This window comes from Callospermophilus lateralis, chromosome 7 (genome assembly GCF_048772815.1).
Source record: "Callospermophilus lateralis isolate mCalLat2 chromosome 7, mCalLat2.hap1, whole genome shotgun sequence".
Lineage (NCBI taxonomy): Eukaryota > Metazoa > Chordata > Mammalia > Rodentia > Sciuridae > Callospermophilus > Callospermophilus lateralis.
This window is the reverse complement of record NC_135311.1, coordinates 88,536,304-88,561,276: the sequence shown is the minus strand read 5'-3', so window position 1 is coordinate 88,561,276 and position 24,973 is coordinate 88,536,304.

The window sequence follows — 24,973 nt, the reverse complement described above, 5'->3', positions numbered from 1 at the left end:
GTGAATGAGTTAGTTAGTATTTTCGTTTTTATTCCTTCCCTGTAATAGAACTTTGTGTCTATACACTTTGCCACGTACCTTTCAGTAGTGTAGGTGAAGAATATATCTACTCATTGACATTTTACTCTAATTTACTTTTGAGTAATGAATGTACACAGATGTGCAAACAGACTGGAATGCATGGTCTGGTTTACCTTCTTTCGCTTCCATTATTTGGCATCAGAACAGAATTCACTAAACAGTCACTGTCTTAAAATAATAAATATGTGAAATAGATCTAAACTGGAGCTATAATGTGAATGAAAGTGCTAGCAGCTCACCCACAGATCTATGAGTGTGAGACTTCATTATTTTCTAAGCTGTTGAAATTTTGGGATTGCTTCTTACACAATAATTTTACAAGTGCTGATGACTAGGAAAGTACCAATTTACATGTCATATTGCTTGAACTAATGGGTATCATATTTTATCTATTCATTCCATGAATATTTTTTGAGTGACTACTACATGCATAGAATTATTCTGGGCAATATTAGTACTCTTCTACTGCCAGTGATATTTCATCTCTATTTTTTGGTATATGCTATAATAAACCTAGCATTCTACCTTCTTATTTAATTTGGATCCTTATAGAAAGCTGTTGTTGAAGAAAATAAACCTTGAAATTATTTTTATGAAGTAATTATTTTCAATAACTGTGTGGCCTAAAGGAAGAAAATCCAACACAGAATGTGAGGCTTTCTGATGAAGAAAATAATTTTAAACCTTTTATATATGAGTGAAGTTACAGACTGTGGGTTGAATACCACTTGAATAAGAACAGGTCAGGATAAACTGCAATGACGAATGACTCTGAAATCTCAGTAGCCTACAAAAACAAAGATATATTTCTCCTTAATGTTGCGTGGCCATCTTGGGGTCATCTTCAGCTTTTCTCCATGTTGTCTTCTGGTCTAACCCAGGCTGATGAAATATCCAACATATAAAATATGTTATACCAAAGTCACTCTATGGTGGCTCATAGAGTTTCTGTTTAAAGTAGAATCCTGCCATTTTAATTCTCATTTCATTTGCCGGTTCTTGGGTCATGAAATTAAAATCACTACAGGGGGACAGGAAACAATTGTAAATTATAACAAACTTTTTTCATGACAAACAACTAAGATGTATAGTGTCAGAATTGATGGTTAGGTTTCATAGGGGGAGAATTTAGCTTCTGAGATCTATGGGTCTGAAGGACAATTCCTCAAAAAAAGGTAAGACATTTTTGATGAGGAGATAGATATGGAATAGGTGTAAGTCTGATACAAAATTTATTTGAACAAAAAGTAGAGCGATATTCATATTGAGTCTAGGTCAACATTATAAACCTTCCCAAATTTTATCTTTACCAAGGAGAAGTAAATGACTTTGAAGTTCAGAGTTTTGCTTTCTACAATGTAGCTAAGTCCACAACATTTTATACCCCCAAATTTTTCATTAACATTTGCTAATAAGATTCTTTATAATCTTTTTATAAGCAAAATTTTTATTAGATCATTTGAATCAAGGAATATGAAGCACAAAGATTTTTCTATTTTGTTATGAAAGATTATAGGGCTTATATTTTTCCACCTTCTCAATAATGCAAAGAGCAAAATCCTTGACATAAAATAAGACTAAGAAAATCTTCATTCTCTGCCTACAAATATACTCCTAGCTATCTTTAAAGATCATTTAACCTTTATGAAACCTAAAGTAGTACTTCACCTTTATGAAACATTTTCCAAAAATTCAATTAATTCTCATTATAAACCTATGAAATATGTACCAATACAGGGATGAATGTATTTAGACTATAGGAAGTTAAATAACTTTTGAAGCATCAACATACCTTAGCAAGAATTTGCTAAGACAAATTTTGCTGAAAATTTCATATTCTATAAGCACAATGGTTATGATGGCTAAAATTTACTTTAAAACACTTTGGTATTATGGATATGATAATATGTGTGTGCCAGTTACTTAAACTATATCTGTAGAGGTCATCAGATGAATTTGTCAGGAATTTAGATCCTAGAAGTGGAGAGGCAGCAATATGGCAAAGTGTCAGCCCTTCTCAAGCCCTTCCACTGGTGATACCTAATCAACAACTGATTCTTTACCAAATGAGCAGTAGTTATGAAAATAGATTTTTATTGGTAAAAAATGATCTTAGTAATGTTTCCATTTATTTTTACAAAGGAATTGTCCTTGTAAAATTGAAGACTTTCAAGAAACGGGTTTTGGCTGACTCACCCTTATTCTTTGGACCCCTCTGAGATCCTGCGTACTTAATACCCTAAATGATTCTTGTTATCATCTGGTTATGGGTTTGGGGAGTTTCACTATATTATGTGATGCTAATTAAATGAAAACTCTGGCTCAGGAATTTTGTCTTTCTTCATCAAAATGACTTTAAGTGGTCAGAACGCCTAAAGGACATAGAGCTGGGAATTCTTCAAGCATAGAAAATAGATTTCTCAAACCCATTCTGGGTCAGCTTGTTAATAAACAGTAACCTAAGCCCTGCCGACCTGCGTGGAGCCCAGGCAGGCCCAGGGCAGCCCTGCTGACACCTTCTGATCCCACACTGAGTCCAGAGACAGCTGACAACCACAACTCTGCATGCTACAGAGCTGCATCTTTGAACACATAACCCAATTCCACTTTCCGGCACCCCAACCCGACCTGACACTCCATCACTGAAAGCAGCTGCCTGGAAAAAAATGTAGGCCCAAGTCTTCATCATGCCAGATTAGGTCCCAACTTTCTTAATAATACTACCTATAGCACAAGAATTGAAATCAAGAATCAGTAAATGGGATAGGTTCAAATTAGAAATCTTCTTTTCAGCAAAAGAAACAATCAGTGAGGTGAATAGAGAGCCTACAGTTTGGGAGCAAATTTTTACTGCACACACATCAGATAGAGCACTAATCTCTAGGATATGGAATATATATATATATATATATATATATATATATATATATATATATAATAAATCTTAACACAAAAAAACTAAATAACCCAATCAATAAATGGGCCAAGGACATGAACAGACACTTCTCAGAAGAGGATATACAATTAATCAATAAATATATGAAAAATGTGAAACATCTCTAGTAATTAGAGAAATGCAAATCAAGACTACTCTAAGATTTCATCTCATGCCAGTCAGAATGGCAGCTATTATTTATACAAATAACAATAAGTATTGGCGAAGATGTGGGGGAAAAGGCACTCTCATTCATTGCTGGTGGGACTGCAAATTGGTTCAGCCAATATGGAAAGCAGTACGGAGATTCATTGGAAAACTGGGAATGGAATGACCATTTGACCAAGCTATCCCAAAGGGCTTAAAAACAGCATACTACAGGGATGCAGCCACATAAATGATAGCAGCACAATTCATAATAGCTAAATTGTGGAACCAACCTAGATGCTCTTCAGTAGATGAATGGATAAAGAAACTGTGGTACACATACACAATGGAATATTACTCAGCATTAAAAGAGAATAAAATCAGGGTATTTGCATGTAAATGGATGGAGTTGGAGAAGATAATGCGAAGTGAAGTAAGCCAATCCCAAAAAACCAAATGCTGAATGTTTTCTCTGATATGAGGAGGCTGATTCATAATGGGGATGGTGGGGAGCATGGGAGGAATTGAAGAAGTTTAGATAGGGCAAAGGGGAGGGAGGGAAAGTGAGGGGACATGGTGACAGGAAAGAAGGTGGAATGAGATGGACATCATTACCCTAAGTACATGTATGAAGATACAAATTTTGTGGCTCTGCTTTGTGTACAACCAGAGACATGAAAAACTGTGCTCTATATGTTCCATATGAATTGAATCACAGTTTGCTGTCATATATAATAAATTAGAATAAAATAAATAAATAAATAGTAACCTAATAGATGTCTGGAGGAGCAACATTGAGGAATACGCATCCTTTTTTTCTTTATAACACAGCAGCTAAAATGTAGAGTAGCAAATATCAGCCCTCTCAGATTTTATTGGCATCTATTTTTATGTATGGTCAAAATCGCTTAGGTCAGTTCTCAGTCGTACCTCATATGTCTGGTTCCCAGCATTATGCAGTATGCCTTCTAGAATGCTGTTCTTTGTAACCTGAGGTCACCTATATGCTAACATTGAAGATACTACTCACTAACAAGCGTATGTTCCACCCCCTCTCCAGGGCCTTAAAATGCCCTGGAGGATACCTGAGCTCTGAAAATACATGTGTAGGCTAAACACCAACTCCTTAAGAAGGCTTCTTCAGACAGATTTGGAGCATCCTGATTCCTTCTATGTAGAATGAGAGCTTCTACTGCAATTTGGAAATCAGTGTTCTTCATATACAGCAAGCACACAGAGAAAATATTGATACTTAGTAATAAAACAAGCACTTAGCAATTATGCAGAGCCCATCTTTAGACAGCTTCACAAATACCAGCTAATTAAATTTTACTAAAGATAATTTATTTATAACATAATAGACATATGGTGGGACAAGAAAAATGAAGCACAGTCAGAGAAAATGACACCCAATCACATGGTAATTGATTGAAATTATTTTTTTCCCTTTATAAGGTACATGCTCAACAGACTTCAATACTTTTTATCACTGTTTCAAAAAATCTGGTAAATCCTCCTCAACATGGCAGACTTCAAGGCATTGCTACCACGCTTTTGAGGTCTCCTTCGATTATCGTAGCTATCATCTCAAAAGAAAAGAATTCTTTAACTGTTATTATAAAATCTGATTTTGAGTAAAAAAAATCAAGTTGTATTGTTATTGAAATCAGGCATAAAAATAATTTTCCATTGGGTTTTCACCTGAGATTGGCTTTGATGCTCTATCATCATCTTTCATCTATTTTGTTGTGCTTTCCAAACTGGCCCTATTATTTTGATCTTGAGTCTTTGTTGATGGCAAAAAAAAAATAATTAGCCAATTTTACAGCCCAATCAATTTAAAAAAATTTTGCACTACTTTTTGTGTTTGAAATCATGTCTATAAGTAGGGATTTACAAACTGACTTGGGCTTATAACTTAAATTACTAAACAGTCTGTCAGAAAGTTCCAGGAGTTGCATATCCATATATAGGGGCAGTTGCTGCTATCATATTTTTGGCTTTTTACAATAGATCATAATTTTTTTCCTCTCTTTTTCCCCTCTTTTAAGACTTTGTCATTTCCTAATATTTCTATCCTCTCTTAAAACCTGGTGTGGCAGACTTAACCATGTAAATTAAAAGGAGCAATCTTGTCATTGATGCCTCACTACTTGGAGCACAAAACTCAAACTCCTCATTATGATTTAGAAGATTTGGTTCCTGATCTCTAAATACTGAACCACTTGGATCTGGAACACCAGTTGTCCAAGGAATTTTATGCTAATTCACATCCTGACTTTTTTCACACAATTTGTTCCTTGGTATGTAATATACTTTCTTATACCTGGTGAGTTTCTAATTTTTCCATCTAAGATACCTGTTGTGCACTAGTAACTCATAGAAATAGAAAATGTTTTGTTTCCTATTATTTGTGTATTTCCTTATCGGTGGTTAGGGAATTGCAAAGCCAGAACTCTGCTCTAGTAAGCTGACAAAGAAAAAACATCCTAACATATTAAAGGGATTTTCATAGCTGTGCTTTCACACAGACCAAAAATTAGTCAGTCAAAGGAACAGAGCTGCTGGAAGAAGCAGATGTCAACCTGAATAGAAAAGTAACATGAACACTTTGGGGATATAAAAGAAAGTTTGTGACTTTGTGGGACATAAAAAAAAATTTACCAACAAAACGTGACTCCCACCCAACTAAACAATTCAATGGGAAGACTAAAGAAAGCATGACCACTGTTGAGATGTACACTAGTATCCTGGACTATCAAATAGAAGAAATAAAGAAAACAGTGAATATTTTTAAATGTAGATATTGATGGAAAAGATAAGATATTCTAAGGATAGAACCAAGATATAACATGCTAATAATAGGATTTCCAGAAAAAGAGAGGAACAGATGTAGGGGTTACACTAATTTAACAACCATTCAACAAAAATATCGCTGGGCTAAAGAAAGACATGATTTTATAAATTCAAAAGATGCACTGAATTTCTGGTATGAGTGGTTAAAAAAGGACATGTACCTAGGCATAAAAATTTCTAAATTTAAAGATAAAGAGAAATCTCTTTAAATTTGAGAAAGAAAAATCTGAGTTGTACAAAAGCAAAGTAGGCTAAAAGATGGTGGGATAGTACATTAAAATGATGGTGTCACACATGAGTTAAAGCCCCCACAGTCTACACTCAGCCAATATATTGACATCGGACATGTAAGAGCAAGAGGGTTAGGAGTGGAAAGAAATAGACAATCAATATTTCAGAATATATGCCTCCTTATGTATCAGAATATATAATTTATCATTTCACTAATAGTTAAAGGTGGCATTACTAATAATTATACTAAAACAGACATAAACGAGGACTTCCTTAGAACACTGGACTGGCATATAATTTATCAGCCTAACTGAGAGTGAAAGATAATGCTGTCACCAGGTAAACCAAAACAACCAGGACTGCATAGGGAAATGGGAACAAATGATGTCTACTTACCTACTGCATTTGAGGAAAATGCTGGTGAGCTTGAACCATCTTAAAAAAAGAAAAAAAAATCAGAAGAAATGACTTAGAACTTGGGATGAGATAAAAGTGAATTGGGAAGATAAAATGGTGAGCATGTAAATTTAAATAGTGACATACAATTTGGAAATAGTAATATAATTTTAAAAACAAAGATAAATCCTAATAATAATTGAGAAATAAGAATGATAAACTATGGAAACACAACTAGGGTAAGATAGAAAAAAGGGGCAAAAAGAAGAGCTATCAATGAGGGTAGAGGAGAAATTTCACAATATAGGATCTAGCATTAGCCAAACTCAAGGTTAAGGGCACAATTCCCCAAAACTTCTATGTATTCCCAGACTTCTGACAACAGTCATAAGTTCAGATTGCCACAAATTTGGGGATCTCCATGGAATTCCTCATGTTTATTGATTTTCTAGAATAACAGAACTTCAAAAAGTACTGTACTTATGATTGCAGCTTTATTGTAACAAAAGGATAGAAATCAGAACCAGCTGAAGGAAAGGTGCATAGGGCAGAATTTGAGACCAGAAATGTTCTCAATACAAAGATTGTATGTCCTCAGGGATATGGTATCCTCTCAACATTGATGTGTGGTAATACTTGCACAGACTTTTGGCAACCCAGGAAATGGACCATAGCTTTGGTGTCCAGAGATTTTATTGAGGTTTCATTATGTACACTGATTGAGCTATTGTCCATTTAGTCAAATTCAATTTTTGCTACTTCTCTGGAGGCCTAGGTGATTTCATGTGGCTCAGAGTCCAACGCTCTATTTACGTGGTTTGCCTTACTAGGCCAGCACCTTCTCTGAATCATTTATTTGGCATACATGATCAAGTGTGGTCAAAGGAGCTACCATAATCTGTACAGGCTTTCATGTTACTTGAGGAATTCCAGGGGTTTAGAGACTACCATAAAAGAACTGGGTACAAAGGCCAGATCTTTCTTTTGGTTGGGGTCAAATCTTTTATTATATGAAAGTATCTTTGTGAAGGAATTAATTGGTATTTTTTTCAGTTTATATTATAGAGGTCATGTATCTGAAGAAGAAATGTAAATATATAACATGACTTAAAAATTAGCAAAGGGAGCTGGGCATGGTGGCACATGCCTATACTTCCAGTGGCACAGGAGTCTGAGGTAGGAGGATCACTGGTTCAAAGTCAACCTCAGCAACTTAGTGAGGCTGTAAGCAACCTAGTGAGACCCTGTCTCAAAATAAACAAACAAATAAATAAAAGGGCTGGGTATGTGGCTCAGTGGTTAAACACCGTTGGGTTCAATCCCTGATACAAAAAAATAAAAATAAAAAATTAGCAAAGGAGAAAAATTAATGAATCAAAATAAGTCAGAAAAAGTAAAAAGATGAAATATTAGTCACTGAATAAAAGTGATGATGTTTATACCTAACAAGTCATTTCCTTGATCTCCCATTTGTTTTACTTTCCATTCTATTTTCTGTCTGTGGATTTAAGAGAGGATGAGCTGCTTCAGAAGGCAAGATGGAATCTGTGAATCAAGGAAATAGAAGTCCTGGACGTTAACAACCTTGAGCTATAAACTCACCTTGACATTAGTCTTTTCTTTTGGTTTGTTTTTGCAGTTTTGGGGATGAAATTCAAGGGCACTGTACCACAGTGCTGTTTCCAGCTCTCTTTATTATTTATTTTGAGGCATGGTGTTGCTAAATTGTCCAAGCTGGGCTTGGACATGTGATCCTCCTTTCTCAGGCTCCTGAGTAGTTGGGATCACAGGTGTGCGCCACTGCACTTCACTCATTTACCTTGATTTTGTCATGGAAATGACAATATTGTTAGAGGATCCTAATCCCTATTCTTACTAGCATAGCTAGACAAAGAGATACTAAAAAGTTACTAAAAATAAATAACCATAATGGAAATAATAAGATCACACAAGGAGGCATTTAATGTTAAAAGTACAGACACACACAAAAAATGCTAAAATGGGTTATTGTGTAATGATAAAAGGGGACTTCAATGTGATGAAATAATTAGTCCTAGTCTATGCACTCCATTCAATATTACATCTAACCACATTAAAAAAAAACTGTAAAAAATAAAATGGATATATTTTTAATTGCAAAATTGTGACAGAATTTAAAATACCTCTTTTATAACTTAAATGATTTCATAGACAAAAATGAGGTTTTAATGATGAAACCAATAGGCATGATTAATAAATACATATGAAATATTATATATATATAGTACTATATATATATATATATATATATATCAAATAAAGACTGTCTCCATAAAAAATCATATTTTTTCTAAGTTCAGAATTTTTTCAGAGCATAGTCTCTGCTTATAATCTAATCAAAATAGAAATAAATAATTTAGCATGTAAAAAGTCTTAGTAGTTTGAAAGACTTTTACATAGATTAAAAACAAAAATCAAAGTGAAATTAAAAATTATTTAAAAAGAAAAGAAAAACAGCATATCAAAACACGAACATTATAAAAATACATACACATGATAAAATGTATGTCTGTTTTGATTTTGCAAAAAGATAAAAAAATGGAAGGACTTGATATTTTTCTAATGGAATTGACATATTCAAAAATCAAGAATAATTTGGAGGAATGTCATTAAGAGTGAGAAAATGATATTGAAATAATGGAAAAATAGTGGACATAGCTTTTTAAAACCTAACTAAATCTAAAAAACCTGGTACCGTGAACAAATTTTGATTGATTAACATATGACTTCGAAACTTTATGATATAATTAATTCTAGATTAACATAGGTCAAAAAGTGGTTGATGGTTTCCATGACAGAATGGTTGTAATTTTATTTTTAAATCTTCCAAATCTCTTTTTGTGATGAATAATTATTTTTAAAATTAGCAATGAAATTTAAAGTGATAAACAGGATGATTTTACTTAATCACTCTTGAATCTAGATACTCTTCATCATACTTTCAACAGTTTTGTGGGGTTAGTGAGTCAGGATCTACTGGAAAGCCATAGATGCTCCATATTGTATAATCTCTCCTTTCCCTCTTTAATCAAATAAATCACAGAAAGCCAGAAATTAGTATTCTGGTTTATTTCGGACATGTGGGATGTTGTCAGGGTTTAGTTCACAAGTCTTTCAAGTCAACACAGTTTGCTTTCTTTATGATGTCAAGATAAAAATCTGAAGTGCCAGTGATTACACCATAACAGATTGTTTAGCCCTCATCACACATATCTTTTTGTATCAGCTCTGTAAAGATGATAAATGGCTAAAACCATGGTGCCAAGGGAAGAAAAGAACAACAATATTGCAATCTGGGAACAAAAATGCAGGCCATTTGGCCTTACTGTCACAGTATCCACCTGCTTTGCTAGAGGAGAGGAGGAGCTTAGAAGGTGAATAATGGGGTCCAGAGACTCAAACCCCATCTGTTCAGACAGGCCGGGGCTCTCTGGGATGACAACGTTTATGCTGGGCATTGATTGATATCATCTCAATTGGCTCTTGACATGAGAGGGAGTTGAGAATGTCTGAATTAGAAATTGTTCCCAGGATCCTGAATGTGAGCCAGGAACAGTGGTTAGGAAAACACTGTAGTGAAACAAAGAACTGTCCTTTTTTCTATCACCCACTCCCCGTCAAACATAAAATGAGAAGGAGGAAAGCAAAGCAAAAGCAAAAGCAAAAGAAATGATAAAAGAAAAGCAAAAGATAAAGGAGAAGAATTGAGATGAGAGAACTGAGTTCAAGGCTAGGAAATGACAAATGACCAGCTGCCTATTTGCAATAAATAATAATTTGCATGTATTTGACCCATATGTTCCTTTCAGTCACATTTATTTCTTTTATTTTTAATTGTTCTTAAATGCTAATTTATTTTCTTTGCATAAAAATGAATTTTAATTCAATATTGACATTTTATAATGATAATTTATGGAGTTTTGATTTTTATGTTTTTAAAGCCATCTTTATAATTATGCTACATACTATGATTAATTATTTATACATTAGTTTTTCTGCATATTTTCACTTTAAAAACACTGGGGACATAATTTTACTAATTGTGTAATATACTCTACATCTATATAAGGAAACTAATCACATATCATGTTTCATTGATTTTTTTTCTATGTTTCAGTATTTTAAATAAAATTATAAAGAATGTGAATATATGCATGTAGGTAAATTTCTTTGTCCTACAGATTGTTTTTTTTTTTTTTTTGGTTGAATTCCAAAAGAGAAATGTCTGGATTGAATGTAAACATTTTAAATTGTTTGTTATAGGTGTTGCTCATTTGTTTTACCAAAATATTTGTAATACTTTGTATAACAGTAGAAAGATCTAATGATACCAGCAGCTATGAGTGACCTCATTGATTTTCTGTTACTTTGTTCTTTTTTTTATTTTTAGTAATGTGGCAGACAATATAGTATCTAATTATTTAAGCTTACATTTTCAATTGCTCATGAGATCGAACAAGGTTTAACACATTTTCATGTATTTCTTAATTAGTTGTTTGATCTTGGGTAATTTGTTAATCTAGGTTTTATTTTTGTGTGTTTTTTAACATATCAGGCATTGAAAATAAGACCTACCCAATCTCTGCTCCCATATAAATCACATGGTCTTTGACTATTTTCTTGAGTTCTCTTATCTCAATTAGTTTACTTGTTAATATGGAACAATATTGGTGTGGCATTCAACTCTTCACAAGTAATTATCTCTCTCAAATTCTATGTCATTCTATTTAATTATCTCTTAGATTTATTCTCTTGTGACTCAAAACTCTCTCAAACTCAGTAGAGCTAAAATAAATTCATATTTTTGACACTCAATCTCTGCTATGTTTTTCTTTTTTGATGAATAGTGTTATCATCCAACCTTCTGAACAAACCAAGAACATGGTTCTCCGCTATTTTCCAAAATTAGTACCTACTTAGTCTTGTTAAATTTTACATCCTAATATCCTTTTGTTATATTTTGTTGACTCTAAAATACCATTAATTATATAATATGCTCATTATTTTAAGTAACTCTAAGAAAGAGAAAAGTTCCCAATCATGTACTGACCCTTAGCTTGACCAAGAGTCCTAGAGGATCAGGGTTTTCCATACAGAATGCCATCTGTGCTGTCAAGAAATTTGGTGATGTGCCATTTCTAAGAGTAACACTCTGTTATGTTCTGGATTTTGCAAATTTCTGTGCTCTTACAATAGTAATTGGATAACTAAATATAGTACAGAAACTTAAGAAGCATCTTGATTTCAGATATTTTGAACAATTTCTAAGTTCATAGTTGAATTTTGAAGTATAATACATCTCTTCATTTTCCCTATCATCCCAATAATTCAAGTTATAGTCATTTTTTGCTTCAACAACTACAATAGCTATCAACGCAGTCTATGTGCTTTTACCCTGCCCCATGTTTATCCATTCCCATTTCCACCTAGCAGCCAGATGGTTTGAAAATCTGATTATGTCACTTATGTTGACTCTTCCTTTTTTGGATCCCTTCAATGACTTCCCATTGTACTGAGAATAAGGACAAAAACTCCATATTGGACAACCAAGTCTTGCATGGTCTGATTCTGCCAATTCCTCTCCAGCCTCATCCTTCTGTGTTTCTTTTCATTCTCTCCAATTCAGAGGTAAGAGCAACTCTGCTTCTCTCTTGGATTTTCATGTATATATAACTCCAAATGTTCATCTCCTCATAATCAAATTATACGTATTCTTTAGATCTCAACTCAGCTTATTTCCTCAGGAAAGCATTCCCTGATTTCTTCAGTCTGGTAAAATTACCCATACATTTAATTTGCATTGCACTTAATACAGTTGCAATATTAGACTTATTTTTGTGATTATTTACATACACTAAAACTTCTATAAACACAAGGACCATGCTTCCTTTTGTTCACCATTTTATTGTCAGCAATCAGCACAACTTCAAGGAAAAAACAAATTATCACTCTGTATTTATTGAAAGTACGAAAAAAGAAATTGTTCTTATTAGGACTGAATGTGATCATGCAGATGATGATAAATCAGTATTAATTGTTTCATAACAAGGACTTGAAAAATGTTCTCTTAGTGTTTACTTACATTCTTTATATAATTTCTCTGAGTTCTCAACCAGTTTTGAAGAGTTAATCTTTCTTATATATCTTCACTAATTTTAATGTGTTTGGACTTCAGTGGACCAAAATGATCTCTCCCAATTGTAAAAGAATTGTACCTGCCCTACTTATAGGTTTGGGTTTCCTTGACATCAATTGTATTAAAATCTGCTGAATGGAGAACATGGTAAGTTTAAACTGCATGAAGTAAGCCCCAGATTTATATCTCTGGAAGGGTGAGAAACCAAAGGCCAAAGTTATCTCCATTTAGGAAATTTCAGTCTTTGATGGTTTATCTGTTTTTCTGTTTTGGTTTGTCTTTACTTTTCTTATTTAAAGCAAAGAATGACAACAGGTTTGCTCTAAATTGCTTGTTATACTGTCTTACTTAAGGAACACCAGCATTTCCTTATAATCATCTCTGTCCCTTTAAAAATATACATTTCCTTGCTTAAAGGCCAATTCCGGTTCTGCATTACTCATTAAAATCCCTTTCATACAAACGCAATTAGTATAGAGAATCAGCCTATAAAAATGTCCCACTCAACCTATCATTTCTATGCTTTTGCCTCTGTTTAGTTGGAGCTTGGGGTGGATATTTCATGATCATCATATGCTAACTGACTATGTACTTTGGGGACAAAGTTATGCAGTGCAAAGGAGACAGAAAAAGATCAGAGGCAATCACTAAAAACTCTCTCGAGTTGCTTCTTCTTCCTTAACCTTTCTGAATACTGGACAGCCTTTTTCTTTCTTTGAGAAAAGAAAGAAAAAGCTTGCTGTTTCAATTAAGAGATAACTAATCAAAATCAAGTCTAATAAGCAAACTAAGCTTCTAATTCCTGGTCAGTCCATATACTATAGCTCTCTGTGGTATATCACTGTCTTCAAATCTTTTTCTGTATCCACATCCGTTGCCATGTACCATTAAAGTTGCTCTAAGGATAGATGTGTTTTCCTACTCCAGGGATTTTGAACTCAGTCAAGTAATTTATGTTGGCCAAAAAGGATTTTATTGGTCCTGATTAAAACAAAGGTTTGGAATACCTTGTTACCCACCAATAACTGATTAATACATATTGTTATATTTTCAGATAATTAAGAAAGATAAAGGTAAGATGCCTAATATTCTCAGTTGCTAAATAAATAGTATTTTCTAGAATAGGTAATGGAGAGAAAACTCCAAAAAGAACAGAAAGCTTTGGCAAAGCACTTTAGAGTTCTAAAATTAATAGACCCAGCATTTATCACTCCTCTCTACCAACTATGTGTCCTTTGGAAAGATATTGGTTCTAAAGCTTGGTTTTCTTATCTGTAAATTGAAGTTGACATGACTCATAGTATTTTGAAGATTTAGGAGCTTGTGCTTAGCAGAAATGTGGCACATAACCTTTCAATAAATGTTAGCTATATTGTTGTGATGATTTTATCACTATTATTATTAATTATAATTATTAATGATTGTGATCATTATGAATACTATTTCAGTAAGTTCTTAATAGACAAAAGTATTCATTTTCAGCAAGATTGACCAATTATGCTTTTTCTCTCTCAACCTATTTCAAAAAAATTACCAGATCAAAAATTAAAATGTTCTTTTTAGAGGTTCAATTTATCTATTGTTCAATGTGTTCATTTTGATGAAGATTTAAGAATTTTTAGTATTTGAAGTTGAGGAGTTTGACTTCTATTGTACCCTTCCACTTTCAGGATTTTATTTTTTTTGGCATGTTGCTTCTAGTAGGCTAATGGGGCAATATCATAAAGGAGACAAGATAATTCTGTTCTATAATATAAGCTTGGTGATTCTTTCTAGCCAGAAAATCCCACTAGCACAAACTATCTTTTGGTTAAAAAGTTCTGCTCAAGAGAATGGTTTTCTTCATAAAGAAGATCATTTCAAAATATTATAGCAAATATTTATTTATTCATTTGAAAATATATCTTTTTCACCAGTAAATAAGCTTACTGAAAAAAATTGATCTTTTCTCTTGTTTACTGCTGCATCCCCAAAACCTAACATAGAACCTGGCATATTGGGTTCACTCAATAAATAATGAATGAATAAGTGCACTTCTGTAATCCTAGCAACTTGGGAGGCTAATGCAGGAGGATCACAAATTCAAAATCAGCCTGAGCAAATTACTGAGACCCTGTCTCAAAATAAAATTTAAAAAGTAGCTGGGGAGATAGCTCAGTAGTAGAGCACCTCTTAGTTCAATCCCCAGTGTCAAACACACAAAAACACACACACATGATTACTAAAGACAAGATTTTGGAGTCAGAAATAGGAAAAAATACTTCCTGTTTGTCTTTAGTGGATTTATTTCTTCTGCTACCTTCGGTGAAGTTTTCTGTCTTGTTTTTATACATTTATCTTTTGGGGTCACAGAATTATAGCTCTTAGAAGTGAAAACAACTCCAAGACTGTGACTCCTTTATAGTCATGCATTGCTTTGTTTTCTTTTGAGACCTTTCACTTTGGAAGGGAAATTGGTTTTCCCTGGATCACTGAAGCACGCACATGGTTTTTACTTGCTTGGGTAGCATCACCTGAAATTCAAGAGCTCTGATGCCAAAATATATTTATGCAATGAAGGTGAGAGAGTAAAGTAACAAAATATGCATCAATTTATTTCAGGATAGAAATGTAGACTCAAAACCCACAAATTTCCCAAGTGAAGTTACCTATATTTGGTCCTTTAACCAGATCACACAGCAGTCCATACACACTCACACTTTAAATGAACTGAGCTGAATGAATTAATAGGGACTGGCAGTTAGAGACGAATTATTGAACCTTTTTGGTCAAGGCATATAATTATGTATCTTAGAGGTTTTGCTTAAATTTGCATAAGGCCTTTTGAGTGTGTTGATTAGTTTTGAGAAGTGATTTTTCATTGTCTAATTGGCCCGTTGTGAAAATATACCCTTAATCACTTAAAAAGCTTGTAGCACTAGCTGCTCAGAGCACCTGTTGGCAAAGCAATCCTAGAGCTAATCATACAGATTTCATGGAGAACCTGAACTTTTCATCTTAGGCCAAATGGATCCTTTTCTCGCATTTCTCCTCTCAGAGCCAGAAGCTTCATAATCAAACAGAGAGAAAAGCAGTACTTGGAACAAAGGGAATGCGTTCCAAAACCCCCCACCAGATGCCTGAAATCACAGATAGTACCAACCCTGTATGTGTGTGTGTGTGTGTGTGTGTGTGTGTGTGTGTGTAGTTTATTTCTACACATACACAAATTTAATGCATTTTCTATCTTAAGTACTTGTCATGCACTAAGCTGCACTATACCTTAATTACTCATCAGGCACAGTTTAATATATGAAAATAAAATCAGCACTTTTTTTTTCTTCACAATTTCTTGGGTGAAAGATTAGTTCTTACTATAAGTTCAAGTAACCTTGACATGAACTTTTCACTTCTTTATTAAGTCAAAAACTTCTACCTTTTTTTTTTCACTTATAGGAAGTACTTTATGGTTTCTCTTTAGAATACTGTGCTACCTGTAGCGCTACTCTTGTGCTTTGGGCCATAATTAAATAAAGTAAAAAGTTCTTGAACACAAACATTATGACACCTGAACAGTTATTCTGATAACTGAGGGTACCACTAAGTGACTATTAGGCAGGTAGCACATATGGTATGGATACACTGCACAAAGGTATATCATCCTGATGTGAGGTTTTATCCCACTACCCAGAACAAGCATGCAATTTCAAACTTAAGAACTGATTATTTCTGGTATTTTCTGTTTATTATTTTCAGAGAATGACTGACCATGATTGAAACTTTTAAAATCTAAAACCACATATAAGGGGTTCTACTGTATATCTTTCCCCAGTATCTGAATTGATCAATCTTTTGTTAGTTAAAACTTTTTGGTGTCAAGTGAAATAAACTCACTTGAACTAGTTCAAGCAAAATGGGAAAAGTCATGATGACAAGCACTGAGAGCATGTATTTCAGTGGGCCTCAACAGTGACGTAAATTGAAACGCAGCTACTATTATAAAGCAGTAAATCAAAAATGCATTGCTGAACTTCCTAAGTGCCAATAATTCTCCCAGCTGGCCACTTATTATGCACAGTGGCTCTTAGCATCATGCTGCATTTATTTTTCTAGTAGTCTAATGCCATTGTTTTTCTCAGTACAAGGTGCTTGAATCTTCCTTGAAAGTGTTTACAAAGGAAGCTTGTTTTCTCTTACTCTACTAGTTAATAAGAACCGTTTTTGTCTTTTTCCTTTAAGTTCCAGAAAGCTTGCTATTTGCTTTCAAGTTATAGACAACCATGCTTGCAAGTAATTAGATGAGTTAACTGTCTCATTACTGCCTCTGAAAAAGGGAGGAGAGAGAAAGCAGCTTTGGTTTTGAAGCAAGTTCTCTGGGAGCATAAACTACCTGAGCAGAGAAGGCTTTTGACATGATCCAGGCCCTGAAGCCATCGGTCTCTTGTCACTTAGTGTTATTTGTTCTACCTATAATTAGTCCAGGGAGACATTTTATGTATGTTGAAAAAGATTAAGAAAAAATATTATAGAAATTCACATCTTGTGAAAGAATGACATATATAAACAACCAGTTAATGCCAATAAAACCTTAACAGCTATTGAAAATTTTATGAACCATTGAACTCCCACTGACAATCAATAGCACTTGCTGACCCTTCATCATGAAGCTATTAAAAAATAAATGATACCAGTGTTTGTTTTTACTGACCTGCCTGGAAATATAAGTAATCTTATCTGTCTAATATATATCAAATATCCAAAGGTGGATAAAATCTGGAATTTGATTCCTACATTTCATCTGTAAGAACAGAGCTTTTGGGTATATACTAAGGATTTTAATTCAGTAGTATGTTTCAGCTTCATTTTTGATATATTAAATATATGTTTTGGTGTTGGCATATAAAAGATTGGAGTTAGATAGTGAAGTAGTTGACTTTTACATACATTTTAAGATCTATGATCTTCATTTATGAAGTGAGGAAACAATGTCCACGTCGTAGAATTTTATGAGAGTCTAAACATATTTTGTATATGGTCAGTGAGTAAAGCAGCACACATCAAATTAATTAGGTAGTTTTTTCCTAGTGATCCTATCACATTAGAAAATAATGTAACCAATATAGCTCCCTATTATAAATAAAGAGTGGCCCTATACAGAAAGCAGGATCTTGGAGGAACTATTTAAATTTCCAAATACAAAGGTGTATTTACTAGAATGCTACAGCTTCAAATCAATAAGAAATCTTAGAAATCATCTATCTAAAACAAATACTGATGAAAAGATGGAAGGAAAGAATAAAAGCAAGAAAAGAGGAAAATCCTACTGTACCTTAGTGAAATAAAATTGTAAAATCATGCAGATTATATTTTTGTGATTTATACCAGCACTTTATCAACTGAGAAATTCTTCCATATAGATGAGTTTGAAGTTCTATCTGTGTTACTAAGCTTTTTGTTTGTTTGTTCTAATTAGTTATACATGATGGCAGAATGCATTTTGTTTCATTGCACACTTAGGGAGCTCAGCTTTTCATATCTCTGGTAGTATACGATGTAGTCATACCATATGTGCAGACATACATGTTCCTGGGGTGTAAACTTTTTTTTCTCACTGTGATGAAAAACCTGGGGTAAAACAACTTATAGTAATGAAAGGTTTATTTTTTTGCTAATCTCATGGTTTCAGAGATTTCACTCCATGGTCAGTTGGTGCCATTGTTTTGGGGTGTTTGACAAGGCAGCACATCAGAGTGAGAACACATGGTGGAGGAAACTGTTCATGGCAGCAGGGAAAAGAAAAGAGACAGGAAGATAAAGGGGCAGTGTCCTAATAACCCCTTCAAGGGCATACTCCAAATGGCCAAACTTCCTTCTAATAGCTCCCACATTTGAAAAATTTCCACCCCTTCCTAATAGCCCTCTTAGCTGGAGACCAAGCCTCCAACACAAGGGTCTGTAGGGGAGATTCAAGATCTAAACTATGGTGTTGTTTAATCCTGACTTTCCAAATGTATTTGCTCATGGAATCTGATTTCATAAAATGACTTTTCACATTTCCTTCAGAGTTTTTGGTTGCAGACCACAGAATCCACTTAGGTAGATTAGGATGAAAAACATTTATTACATTAGTTACATAATTTCCAGGAAGGGCCAGAAAGCCAAGAATAGTAAATACAAAGCCAAGAATAACGCCTCCAGGAACAACACCAAACACATCACTAAACGACTAATGGATGTAATGCTGTCACTACCACCTCGCATCTTGAGACTGTCCTGCCAGGAGCTAGAGTGTAGAACTTCCACCATCATGTCTCTAAGCCCATTCTCCAGTGTTGATCATGTCCACTTTCTCCACAGGTACACAAATATGGCAAAACTGAGATCACTCACCTCCAAGGGAGTATGGAACATGAAGATTATACCTTTCAGTTTTCTTACTGCAGAAAAATATGTTAGGGATATGGAAGTGCAAGTGAATGAGTCAATTGTTAGTATTTTCCACACCATGAGAACCTCACATTAGAAAAACAGCATTTTGTGATGTTGGTTCAATTAGAGTTTATATGTCTACAAATACAAAGGCCCAGTAATCCCACCAAACTCACCCCAAATGTCTCTAGGTTTACTAAGCCTTCCCCAGTCTCACCAGGACATACAACCTGATGCTTCTAGACTAATGTGTTTATCCATGTGTCTTTTCCCTCATTTCTTCTACTAGATGTATACCTCCACAAGCACAGAGAAAACGATCTCTGATTCAATATTATTGTTACAGTTCAGATATGTGATGCCCCCTAAGTGATTATATCTGAGAAAATGCAAGAAGGTTCATAGATGAAATAACTAGGATATAAGAGCTGTAACCTAACAGTGAATTAATCCTCTGATATGGAATAAATGTCAGGTAACTGCAGGGAGGTAAGGTGTGACTGGAGGACATGGGTCACTGGGGGTGTGCCTCTGGTGTACATAGTTTGTCCCTGGTAAGTGTAGCTCTCTCTGTTTCCTGGCTGTCGTGTTCTGAACAGCTCCCCTCTGCCACACTGTTCCACCATGATGTTACACCTCGCTCAGACCCAGAGAAATAGTCAGCCGACTGTGAACTGAACCTCTGAAATCACAAGCAAAAACAACATTTTTATCCTCTTACATTGTGCTTGTCAAGTCATAGTGATGAAAAATCTGACTAAAACAATTACCTTGGTAGATGAATCAGAGTCTGGTTATGGGCTCCTTAGAACCAGTGCTTTGTCTAACCTCGTCCCTAGCTGCAGTCTGCTTCCCTGTGAAAGCTGCCCTTGCAGTGGTTCATACGGTTTTCTTGAGGATCAGTAATCTCTCTGTGGCTGCTGCCTGACAGTTTGGATCAGAGAGCTCCTTTCCAGCACCCTTGATATGAGGAGACTCACTGAAGCAACTGTACATGGTTCTACCAAATTCACAGAGGCCTTGACTCCCCCCACCCCACCTCCCAGCAGCTTTGGAAGACCTCAGAAATGCACAGAAATCAAAGCTATGTGGATAGACTTTGAACAATGGGAGCAGCAAATAGGAGGGAGAAAGCCCATGGATATGTTTATTTTCCTTCCTTTTCTTGACAAATTGCCCAAAGATGTGGTACAGTCACTCTGAAGACACTCCACAAGATTGACCTTCCTAGGAAGCTGCAGTCAGTTAAACAAGGCACAGTTTTAACTTCTCTTGTTCTCTATCTTACCCCAGGAAAATGTGAACTCCATTTTTGCCTCTCTCCTGTTTTATAGGTCACCCAGGCTAAGGTAATCATTGCTGAATTAATGCATAAACGAATGAAGAAATTACAGGTAAGAGTGTCACATTGACCTGCTCAAAGCCTAAAGAAAGTCCAGACCAAGCAAGAACAGTCTTCATTTAACATAAGACCAATGAGGAAAGAGACATCAGTCATCTTTGGATGTCTGACATTTGACACAGGGCCTAGCCAGTAACAAGGACTTGGAAATAGTTGATGAATAAAGGATGAAAGACAGGCAAGGAAGGGAGAGAAGGAGGATGATAGAATGGAATAGATAATCAGGTAAAAGGTCAACAGGAAGCCCTGAGAACACCAGGGTATGAGAGGTGGGAGTTGGCTAGAATGGGCTCAGTCTTTGGCTGAATCTGGTTGTGATTGAACTTTGGATCCAATGTTCAGGCTCATAGGGAAATAACAGGTCTGTAGTACTGGAAGATAACCACAGAATCCAGAAACTTGCAGTCTGGTGAGGATAAGAAATCCACACAGGCAAGTACAGGATGACATGGGATGAAAAGGGCTTTTAAAAAATGCATGGAGCCTCCACTGCCCTTCCCTTTCCCCATCAGTTTAACCCAGATTATAACAGATCCTTTTGCTGTGAAACATCTATGGATCCTTTTGATCCTTTCCTATAAACCTCTATGGATCCTCAGTATCCTTCTTCACAGAATCCTCAAGGAAGTCATGTCCAATGACTGAAGTTTGTACATAGCAAGAAGTTTATCTGCTTTCCTGAATTTTCTATGATTTGGTCACTAAAGATATTGAGAGTATAGACAGGGGATGGAGGAAAAATTCCCAAGTTCTTCCTACACATCCTACATGGATATCAATGTCTTTTTTTTGTTATCTGAAGCATTTCAAGTTTGTTTATAACTTTAACTGCTGGAGATTTTGTGATAATCGATTTAATTTGTATTGATCTTATACTCTTGAAATGCATACCATCATCTTAATCCGTTCTGAATTTAGATTTCTCCTCCAGCAGTTACTTTTCTAGAAAGTCCATTCCCTCTGAAATACAGTGTGGAATCTGTTCAGCTTTTTATAATTTGACTCCAAATTATGCTTTTGATGAAAAAAAAAATAAAGCAAATAGCAGAAAGGTCAGTAGAATAGAGGGAAGGGAAGGGGAGGCAGGATGGGGAGGAAAGAGGAAATGTGAGAGACTGAATTTGAGCAAATTATAATCCATGTTTTTTTATTTATGTCAAAATGAATCCTGAAGTTATGTATAACTAAAAAGAAGCAATAAAAATCTAAAAAAAATGTGTTTGATGATTTTATTTCAATCAAGAAAGGTTTGATGATTCAGAATCATCATTCTGAAGTTTTTGTTGTTTCAGTCGAATACAAGAATTCTTGAGCAATATAAGATGGAGGTTACTGGACTTCTAGTTAGAAATCAGATATCATTATAATATTCTGGGGCATTAAATTTGTATGACTCATATACCATATAGTAGAATTGTATTTATATAATTTATATATGTAACATCTATATGTTTATGTGCATATCTATACACAGAGAGAGAGAGAGAGAGAGACACCCACACACACACACACAAACACACACACACAGAGACACACCAATAAAAAACAAGGAAGGAGAAAGAAAAGAAGGAGGAGAAAGGGAAACGTGGAAATACAGTCAGGAGGTGGCAGAGACTGTCACTGTGCTCATGATCCTCTGCATTTCTCACTCTCCCTTAAAATTATGTTTTGGAGGACAAGTGATTGACTTCAGCCAGATAAGATGTGGACACAGTGATATGGGTGACTTCTAGACCAGGACTTTCCAAATATCACACAAAATCCTTCAGTCTTCACCTCCTCTCCTTCGATGATTTTTTTAACTCTAGGGTTGAAAACAAGACTTGTAATGCAATACACCTGAAATTTCAAGACCAATCAGAAATTACTGTTAATTACCCTAACTAAAATAGAAATTGCTTTCTGGAAATTGGTGCTAGCATAAAAAGAACCAAAACATTTGTCATTGGCTTAGCAGTCATGGTCGGGTGGCAGTGAATTTGGTTTTGGAAACTGAAATGCAGCAATGTAAGTTAGGAACAAAATGTTTAGTAAAGCTATTGCTTGTGATAAAGCTAGGCAACATATCTTTTTGTTTTTTTTTTTAAATTTCTGGAGGACTAGCAGAGAAATTTTTTTTTTTCTGAGCCACATCCCCAGCCCTATTTTGTATTTTATTTAGAAACAGGGTCTCACTGAGTTACTTAGCACCTTGGTTTTGCTGAGACTGGATTTAAACTAGCAATCCTCCTGCCTCAGCCTCCAGAGTTGGTGGGATTACAGGCGTGAGCCACTGCACCTGGCTAGAAAACAAAATTTTAAGAATGTGTTCTGACTATTTATCATTTAATTTAGGAAAGCATGACAATAAAGAAACGTGCTTACAAAATAATTAGCTGGTTTGCAACTATAACAGAATATCATACATTGAGATTATCAGAAGATCCAAATTTGAGATCTTGCCCAGTTGGAAAATATACTTAGCATAGTTTTAAAATTTTTACAAAATGTGTTCCATTGAACATGATTTAGAAAATCATTATTATAAAAGGCAAGGAGATTTTATTCAAAATAAAATAATTAGCACCCAGAGCACAGAGATGATAAAGTAGGAGTAAGATTGAACTAAATAAATGGAGAAATAATATAATAACATGAATAGAAGGTACAGGTGTTTAGGACATGGGTTGGAACAAGGGTGGGCCAGGACACTTGCTGGTAGTGAATGAAAGAAAAATACACAAAACTGCACTGCCTGGTGAGCCAGAACACTTGCTGGTAGTGAATGAAAGAGAAATACACAAAGCTACACTGCCTGGTGGGCCATGCTAAGAAACAGGTTCCTTTAACCACCCCTTAGAAAGCAGCGCACATGATAGTATGGTTGTCAGTCTGGCATCCCAATTCAGACGCCCATGTATCTTTCAGACATAAGTGAGCCACAGTTGACTTCAGAATTCTCTGCAATAAAGGGTAATGTCCATATGGAAATCCAATGTCACACTCAACTCTGCGGCAGGGACTTATTCTCTGCCTGTAAAAGGGCAAAGTAAAAATCACTTGATTATATAGAAAAGCTGGAATGGAGAATAGGGAAATGTAATGCAGTCTACCACACTACTTTGTTCTTGTTTCTCTCCCCAACCCCAGAATGTGAACATCCTCAACAGGATTTGGTGTACTGTACACATTAAATTGCTCTTTCTCCAACACCGATAGCAGAATTCACAGTAGCCCATCAAACAATGTTTTTAAGTACATGATAAGAGCTTGAGAATGAACTGAATGTGACTGTTTATGAACTTGTTAAAAAAAAGAAACTATTATAATCTCTATTTCTTAAATCATAACAGCTAGAAAAAGTTCAATTTTGGGACATACCATGAAAAAATGCAATTTCAGGATAAAATTGGAAGAGAAGCTAAAAATGGAAGTTTTTGATAATGAACCTATAGGCTAATTTCCCCTGGCAATGAAATAACTGCAAGAAAGATTTTACAATTTTAAATTACAAAGGTAAGTATCATTGTCATTTTTTTTTATTCAAGTCAGCACCAAATAAATAAACAGATACAACTAAAACACACATAAACAGATACATCTAAAACATACAGACATTTTTAACATACTATCTAGATTAAGCAACTTCCTACCCATACCCTTAATGTTAATTATGATGACCATTATGTTTTATTTCATTGCTTACATTTATAGCCTTCTTATGAGTGAAGAATTGTAATAGGTTTTGCTGCTCTTTGGCAATAATGCAGATTAAGTCTATAGTGACAAGATCAAAAAAAATCTACGAGATGCTTGGTCATAGTATAAAGGCATAGGTTTAAAGAATTTGTGTATTTTCAACTTAGCATGCCCCTTTAATACAGACTCTGTGAAACACAGGAAGTATAGAGGAGTGCTTTCATTGTGGTTGTTTTGCACATGGGTTCTCAGTTATAACTCACACTTATCATGTGCTTACTGTATGCTAGACACTCACATACTTTCTATGTATTTTGTAAATTTTTATAACAACACTGAATAAATGCTGTATTTTCCCCTTTTAGTAGAGGCAGAGATCAAGGGGGAGAGATTACTCAAGCTACGAATGTCCTGTATAATTCATCATCTATTTACTCATTTATAAGTGTCATTGGACATCGGTTTTCCATAGGCATTGTTGTAGGTATTAGGAATAGAGCTTTGAACAAGCAAACAAGCTTCCTGCTCTTGGAATAGAAAATTTTGGTGATATACTCCTGTGATGACTGTGATATAGTTAATAAATCAAAACAAAAAGGAAATTTTCTGACATTGATATATACTATAAAAAATCAAATCAAATATAGTGAGAGTGAGAAACAGT